At 38.2% G+C, this 8,242-nt stretch overlaps 1 non-coding gene across 1 annotated transcript; it reads right to left on the bottom strand.

The window, feature by feature from the left end:
- Positions 1-4,891: 4,891 nt before the first annotated feature.
- LOC112752821 (small nucleolar RNA R71) lies at positions 4,892-4,999 on the bottom strand. The gene has a single exon (XR_003177235.1). It is a non-coding gene; the product is annotated as a small nucleolar RNA R71 (small nucleolar RNA).
- Positions 5,000-8,242: the final 3,243 nt, after the last annotated feature.

The following is an 8,242-nucleotide window of genomic DNA, read 5'->3' as shown; positions in this document are numbered from 1 at the left end:
GAGTTCGGCCAAGGGGGTATAAGGTGTTTGTGATGTGTGAAATTGAAGGAGTGATGAGGGGTATATATAGGAGTGGGGGGAGGCTTGGTTCGTGTATTTGGGGTTGGGTTTGGGAGGAAAAAAGAGTTTTGAAGAGGTGATGGGGAAGAGAGACGGAGGTGATTGGTGAAGGGTATTTGGGAAAGGGTGCTATTAGAAAGTGTGAAGAAGAAAGAGAGAGTGTGAGTTGAGGTAGGTGGGGATCCTGTGGGGTCCACAGATCCTGAGGGGCCAAGGACTTTAACATCCCTGCTCCATTTAGGCGTGCAAGACGCCCTTAAAGTGAAATTCTGGCGTTAAACGCCAGCTTTTCTCCCTTTCTTAGCGTTTAATGCCAACTTGGTGCCCTGTTATGTCGTTAAACGCTAGTCTGGTGCCTATTTCTGGTGTTAAACGCCAGTCTGGTGCCCATTTCTGGTGTTAAACGCCCAAAATGGTGCCAGACTGGGCATTTAACTCCCATTCTACTACTCTTACTGGCGTTTAAACGCCAGTAAGCTCTTCCTCTAGGGTGAACTATTTTTAATGCTGTTTTTTATTCTGTTTTTTATTTTTTAGTTGTTTTTGTGACTTCACATGATCATCAACCTAAAGAAAACATAAAATAACAATGGAAAACAAATAGATATAATTAAATAACATTGGGTTGCCTCCTAATAAGCGCTTCTTTAATGTTAATAGCTTGACAGTGAGCTCTCATGGAGCCTCACAGATAATCAGAGCAGGGTTGGGGCCTCTCAACACCAAACTTAGAGTTTGGTTGTGGCCTCCCAACACCAAACTTAGATTTTGAATGTGGGGGTGATGAGTGGATAATTTATACGCTTTTTGGCATTGTTTTTAGTATATTTTTAGTAGAATCTAGTTACTTTTAGGGATGTTTTCATTAGTTTTTATGTTAAATTCATATTTCTGGACTTTACTATGAGTTTGTGTGTTTTTCTGTGATTTCAGGTATTTTCTGGCTGAAATTGAGGGACTTGAGCAAAAATCAGATTCAGAGGTTGAAAAAGGACTGCTGATGCTGTTGGATTCTGACCTCCCTGCACTCAAAGTGGATTTTCTAGAGCTACAGAATTCGAAATGGCGCGCTTCCAATTGCGTTGGAAAGTAGACATCCAGGGCTTTCCAGAAATGTATAATAGTCCATACTTTGCCCAAGTTTAGATGACGCAAACTGGCGTTCAACCCCAGCTCTCTGCCCAATTCTGGCATCCAGCGCCAGAAACAAGTTGCAAAGTGGAGTTCAACGCCCAAACTGGCACAAAAGCTGGCGTTCAACTCCAAGAAGGACCTCTACACGTGCAACACTCAAGCTCAGCCCAAGCACACACCAAGTGGACCCCGGAAGTGGATTTATGCATCAATTACTTACTTCTGTAAACCCTAGTAGCTAGTTTATTATAAATAGAACCTTTTACTATTGTATTAGACATCTTTGGATCTTTGGATTATCTTTTGATCTATTGATCACGTTTTGGGGGCTGGCCTCTCGGCCATGCCTGGACCTTTCACTTATGTATTTTCAACGGTAGAGTTTCTACACTCCATAGATTAAGGTGTGGAGCTCTGCTGTTCCTCAAAGATTAATGCAAAGTACTACTGTTTTCTATTCAATTCATCTTATTTCGCTTCTAAGATATTCATTCGCACTTCAACCTGAATGTGATGAACGTGACAATCATCATCATTCCCTATGAACGCGTGCCTGACAACCACTTCCATTCTACATTAGATTGAATGAGTATCTCTTAGATCTCTTAATCAGAATCTTCGTGGTGTAAGCTAGAATGATGGCGGCATTCAAGAGAATCCGGAAAGTCTAAACCTTGTCTATGGTATTCCGAGTAGGATTCAATGATTGAATGACTGTGACGAGCTTCAAACTCGCGAGTGCTGGGCGTAGTGACAGACGCAAAAGGAGGGTGAATCCTATTCCAGCATGATCGGGAACCTCAGATGATTAGCCGTGCCGTGACAGGGCATCTTGGACCATTTTCACAAGAGGAGGGGATGTAGCCACTGACAACGGTGATGCCCTTGCATAAAGCCAGCCATAGAAAGGAGTAAGACTGATTGGATGAAGACAGTAGGAAAGCAGAGGTTCAGAGGAACGAATGCATCTCTATGCGCTTATCTGAAATTCTCACCAATAATTTACATAAGTATTTCCATCTTTATTTTATTAATTATTTTCGAAAACCCCATTACTATTTTATATCCACCTGACTGAGATTTACAAGGTGACCATAGCTTGCTTCATACCAACAATCTCCGTGGGATTCAACCCTTACTCACGTAAGGTATTACTTGGACGACCCAGTGCACTTGCTGGTTAGTTGTGCGAAGTTGTGAACCATGGTATTGGCATCATATTTTTGGCGCCATTACCAGGGAAAGAAAGAGCAATGAATTTTACATAATCAAGGTGTAATCACAATTTCGTCCACCAAGTTTTTGGCACCGTTGCCGGGGATTGTTCGAGTTTGGACAACTGACGGTTCATCTTGTTGCTCAGATTAGGTAATTTTCTTTTTATTTTATTTTCAAAAATTTTTTCAAAAATCTTTCAAAAATTTCTCCTTTGTTTTCGAAAAAAAAAATTATTTTTAAAATATAAATATTTTCAAAAATATATTTTTCTTCAGAATTTTTAAGAATGAATTCTAGAGTTTCATGAAGCATGTTGAAGCATGCTGGCTATAAAACCATGTCTAAATTCTTTTGGACAGAGGTTTTGGCTTAAAATTGAATGAATTACACTCATATTTTTACTAAAGCTTGGCTGGCTATTAAGCCATGCCTGACCCTTTGATTGGAGCTTTAGACTAAAGAGCATAAGATTCCTGGAATTCATATTAAAAATTTTGGAATCCTTATTTTTCTTTCTCAAAATGAATTTCAAAAAAAAAATTTAAAGAAAATACAAAAAAAATCATAATATCATAAAAATAAAAAATATTTTCGTGTTTCTTGTTTGAGTCTTGAGTCATGTTATAAGTTTGGTGTCAATTGCATGTTCATCTTGCATTTTTCGAAAAAATTCATGCATTCATAGTGTTCTTCATGATCTTCAAGTTGTTCTTGGTAAGTCTTCTTGTTTGATCTTTGCATTTGCATGTTTTGTGTCTTTTCTTGTTTTTCATATGCATTCCTGAATTCTTAGTGCCTAAGCATTAAAGAATTCTAATTTTGGTGTCTTGCATGTTTTCTTTGCATTAAAAATTTTTCAAAATTATGTTCTTGATGTTCATCATGATCTTCATAGTGTTCTTGGTGTTCATCTTGATATTGATAGCATTCTTGCATGCATTCATTGTTTTGATCCATTACTTTCATGCATTGCATCATTTTTCTTGTTTTTCTCTCTCATCATAAAAATTCAAAAATAAAAAAAATATCTTTCCCTTTTTTTCTCATCAAATTCGAAAATTTGGATTGACTTTTTCAAAAATTTTTAAAATCAAGTTATTTCTTATGAGTCAAATCAAATCTTCAATTTGAAAATCTTATCTTTTTCAAAATCTTTTTCAAAAATCAAATCTTTTTCAAATTTCTTAGTTATTTTTGAAAATTCCAAAAATATTTTTCAAAAATATTTTTTCTTATTTTTATATCAAATTTTCGAAAATAACAATAACAATTAATGTTTTGATTCAAAAATTTCAAGTTTGTTACTTGCTTGTTAAGAAAGATTCAAACTTTAAGTTCTAGAATCATATCTTATGATTTCTTGTGAATCAAGTCATTAATTGTGATTTTAAAATTTAAACCTTTTTCAAAAACTAATTTCTATCATATCTTTTCAAAAATATCTTCTTATCTTATCTTTTTCAAAAATTTGATTTCAAAATACTTTTTCTAACTTCCTAACTTCTTATCTTTTCAAAATTTGTTTCAACTAACTAACTAATTTTTTGTTTGTTTCTTATCTTTTTCAAAACTACCTAACTAACTCTCTCTCTCTCCAATTTTCGAAAATATCTCCCTCTTTTTCAAAATTTCTTTTTAATTAACTAATTATTTCAATTTTTAAATCTTAATTTTCGAAAACTACAAACCTTTTTCAAAAACTATTTTCGAAAATCACTAACTCTTTTTCAAAAATTATTTTCGAAAATCCTTTCCCTCTCTCATCTTATTCTATTTATTTATTCATCTACTAACATCTCTTCCTCACATCACTCACCAAATTCGAACACCCTCTTCTATCTGTGTTCGAATTTTTCTTCTTCTCTTCTTCTACTAACAATAAGGAACCTCTTTACTGTGACATAGAGGATTCCTCTTCTTTTCTTTTTCCCTTCTCTTTCTTATGAGCAGGGACAAAGAAAAAGGCATTCTTATTGAAGCTGATCCAAAACCTAAAAGGACTCTGAAGAGAAAACTAAGAGAAGCTAAATTACAACAATCCAGAGACAACCTGATTGAAAATTTCGAACAAGTAAAGGAGATGGTAGCCGAACCCAACAACAATAATGCAAGGAGAATACTTGGTGACTTTACTGCACCTAATTCTAATTTACATGGAAGAAGCATCTCCATTCCTACCATTGGAGCAAACAATTTTGAGCTGAAACCACAGCTAGTTTCTCTGATGCAGCAGAACTGCAAGTTTCATGGACTTTCATCTGAAGATCCTTTTCAGTTCTTAACTGAATTCTTGCAGATCTGTGATACTGTTAAGACTAATGGAGTAGATCCTGAAGTCTACAGGCTCATGCTTTTCCCTTTTGCTGTAAGAGACAGAGCTAGAATATGGTTGGACTCTCAACCCAAAGACAGCCTGAACTCTTGGGATAAGCTGGTCACAGCTTTCTTAGCCAAGTTCTTTCCTCCTCAAAAGCTGAGCAAGCTTAGAGCTGATGTTCAAACCTTCAGACAGAAAGAAGGTGAATCCCTCTATGAAGCTTGGGAAAGATACAAGCAGCTGACCAAAAAGTGTCCTTCTGACATGCTTTCAGAATGGACCATCCTGGATATCTTCTATGATGGTTTATCTGAGCTATCAAAGATGTCATTAGATACTTCTGCAGGTGGATCTATTCACCTAAAGAAAACGCCTGCAGAAGCTCAAGAACTCATTGACATGGTTGCTAATAACCAGTTCATGTACACTTCTGAGAGGAATCCTGCGAGTAATGGGACGCCTATGAAGAAGGGAGTTCTTCAAGTTGATACTCTGAATGCCATATTGGCTCAGAACAAAATATTGACTCAGCAAGTCAATATGATTTCTCGGAGTCTGAATGGAGTGCAAGCTGCATCCAACAGTACTCAAGAGGCTTCTTATGAAGAAGAAGCTTGTGATCCTGAGAACCCTGCAATAGCAGAGGTAAATTACATGGGTGAACCTTATGGAAACACCTATAATCCATCATGGAGAAATCATCCAAATTTCTCATGGAAGGATCAAAAGCCTCAACAAGGCTTTAATAATGGTGGAAGAAACAGGTTTAACAATAGCAAGCCTTTTCCATCATCCACTTAGCAACAGACAGAGAATTCTGAGCAGAATCCATCTAGCTTAGCAAATTTAGTCTCTGATCTATCTAAGGCCACTGTGAGTTTCATGAATGAAACAAGGTCTTCCATTAGAAATTTGGAAGCACAAGTGGGCCAGCTGAGTAAAAGGATCACTGAAATCCCTCCTAGTACTCTCCCAAGCAATACAGAAGAGAATCCAAAAGGAGAGTGCAAGGCCATTGACATAACCAAAATGGCCGAACCCAAAGAGGGAGAGGAGGACGTGTTAGTAAAGGTTGAAGGCCTTTACATCCCTGCTGATTTCATAGTCTTAGATACTGGAAAGGAAGAGGATGAATCCATCATCCTAGGAAGACCTTTCCTAGCCACAGCAAGAGCAGTGATTGATGTGGACAGAGGAGAATTGATCCTTCAATTGAATAAGGACAACCTTGTGTTTACAACTCAAGGATCTCTCTCTGCATCCATGGAGAGGAAGCAGAAAAAGCTTCTCTCAAAGCAGAGTCAAACAAAGCCCCCATAGTCAAACTCTAAGTTTGGTGTTGGGAGGCCACAACCAAACTCTAAGTTTGGTGTCAAACCCCCATATCCAAACTCTAAGTTTGGTGTTGGGAGGTTTCAACAAAGCTCTGCACATCTGTGAGGCTCTATGAGAGCCCACTGTCAAGCTATTGACATTAAAGAAGCGTTTGTTGGGAGGCAACCCAATCTTTACTTAACTATATTTTTATTAGTTATATGTCTTTGTAGGTTCATGATCATGTGGAGTCACAAAATGAAAATAAAAATTAAAAACGGAATCAAAAACAGCAGAAGAAAAATCACACCCTGGAGGAAGCACCTGTCTGGCGTTCAACGCCAGAACAGAGCATGGTTCTGGCGCTGAACGCCCAAAATGGGTAGTATCTGGGCGCTGAACGCCCAAAATGGGTAGTATCTGGGTGCTGAACGCCCAAAATGGGCATCATCTGGGCGCTGAATGCCAGAATTGCACCCTGGAGAGGAGCTGGCGCTGAACGCCCAAAATGGGCACCAACCTGGCGCTGAACGCCCAGAGTTGTGTGCAAGGGCATTTTACATGCCTAATTTGGTGCAAGGTTGTAAATCCTTGAACACCTCAGGATCTGTGGACCCCACAGGATCCCCACCTACCTCCACTCACTTCTTCTCACCCCTCTTTCACAAAATCCCATAAACACTCTTCCCCAAAACCCTTCACCAATCACCTCAATCTCTCTTCCCCATCACCTCTTCACCACTCACATCCATCCACTCTTTCCCATAAACCTACCTCATAAACTCCACCTACCTTCAAAATTCAAAATCAATTTCCCACCCAAACCCACCCTAAATGGCCGAACCTTCACCCCCTCCCATCCCTATATATAACCCTCCATTCTTCCTCATTTTCACACAACACAACCCTCTCTTCTCTTCTTGGCCGAAACACAACCCCTTCTCCCTCTCCTCCATTTCCTCTTCTTCTTCATCTATTCTTTCTTCTCTTGCTCGAGGGTGAGCAAAATTCTAAGTTTGGTGTGGTAAAAGCATAAGCTTTTTGTTTTTCCATTACCATTGATGGCACCTAAGACCGGAGAATCCTCTAGAAAAGGAAAAGGGAAGACAAAAGCTTCCACCTCCGAGTCATGGGAGATGGAAAGGTTCATCTCCAAAGCCCATCAAGACCACTTCTATGATGTTGTGGCCAAGAAGAAGGTGATCCCCGAGAGAGCCCATTCATGGAGCTCAAGAGGCGTATGAAACTCATCACCATGAGATCCCGGAGATGCCTCAAATGCATTTTCCTCCACAAAACTATTGGGAGCAAATCAACACCTCCCTAGGAGAATTAAGTTCCAACATGGGACAATTAAGGGTGGAACATCAAGAGCACTCCATCATCCTTCATGAAATTAGAGAAGATCAAAAAGCAATGAGAGAGGAGCAACAAAGACAAGGAAGAGACATAGAAGAGTTCAAGGACATCATTGGTTCCTCAAGAAGGAAATGCCACCATCACTAAGGTGGATTCATTCCTTGTTCTTATTTCTTCTGCTTTTCATTTTCTATGTTATGTACTTATCTATGTTTGTGTCTTCATTACATGATCATTAGTAGTTAGTAACTATGTCTTAAAGTTATGAATGTCGTATGAATCCATCACCTCTCTTAAATGAAAAATGTTTTAATTCAAAAGAACAAGAAGTACATGAGTTTTGAATTTATCCTTGAACTTAGTTTAATTATATTGATGTGGTGACAATGCTTCCTGTTTTCTGAATGAATGCTTGAACAGTGCATATGTCTTTTGAAGTTGTTGTTTAAGAATGTTAAATATGTTGGCTCTTAAAAGAATGATGACTAGGAGACATGTTATTTGATAATCTGAAAAATCATAAAAATGATTCTTGAAGCAAGAAAAAGCAGCAAAGAACAAAGCTTGCAGAAAAAAAAAATTATAGGCAAAAAAAATAGAAAGAAAAAGAAAAAGCAAGCAGAAAAAGCCAAAAGCTCTTAAAACCAAGAGGCAAGAGCAAAAAGCCAATAACCCTTAAAACCAAAAGGCAAGGGCAAATAAAAAGGATCCCAAGGCTTTGAGCATCAGTGGATAGGAGGGCCTAAAGGAATAAAATCCTGGTCTAAGCGGCTAAACCAAGCTGTCCCTAACCATGTGCTTGTGGCGTGTAGGTGTCAAGTGAAAACTTGAGACTGAGCG

This window comes from Arachis hypogaea, chromosome 15 (assembly GCF_003086295.3).
Source record: "Arachis hypogaea cultivar Tifrunner chromosome 15, arahy.Tifrunner.gnm2.J5K5, whole genome shotgun sequence".
NCBI classification, from domain to species: domain Eukaryota; kingdom Viridiplantae; phylum Streptophyta; class Magnoliopsida; order Fabales; family Fabaceae; genus Arachis; species Arachis hypogaea.
The sequence above is the reverse complement of the archived record's forward strand: the minus strand, read 5'-3'. Positions and strand labels throughout refer to the sequence as shown.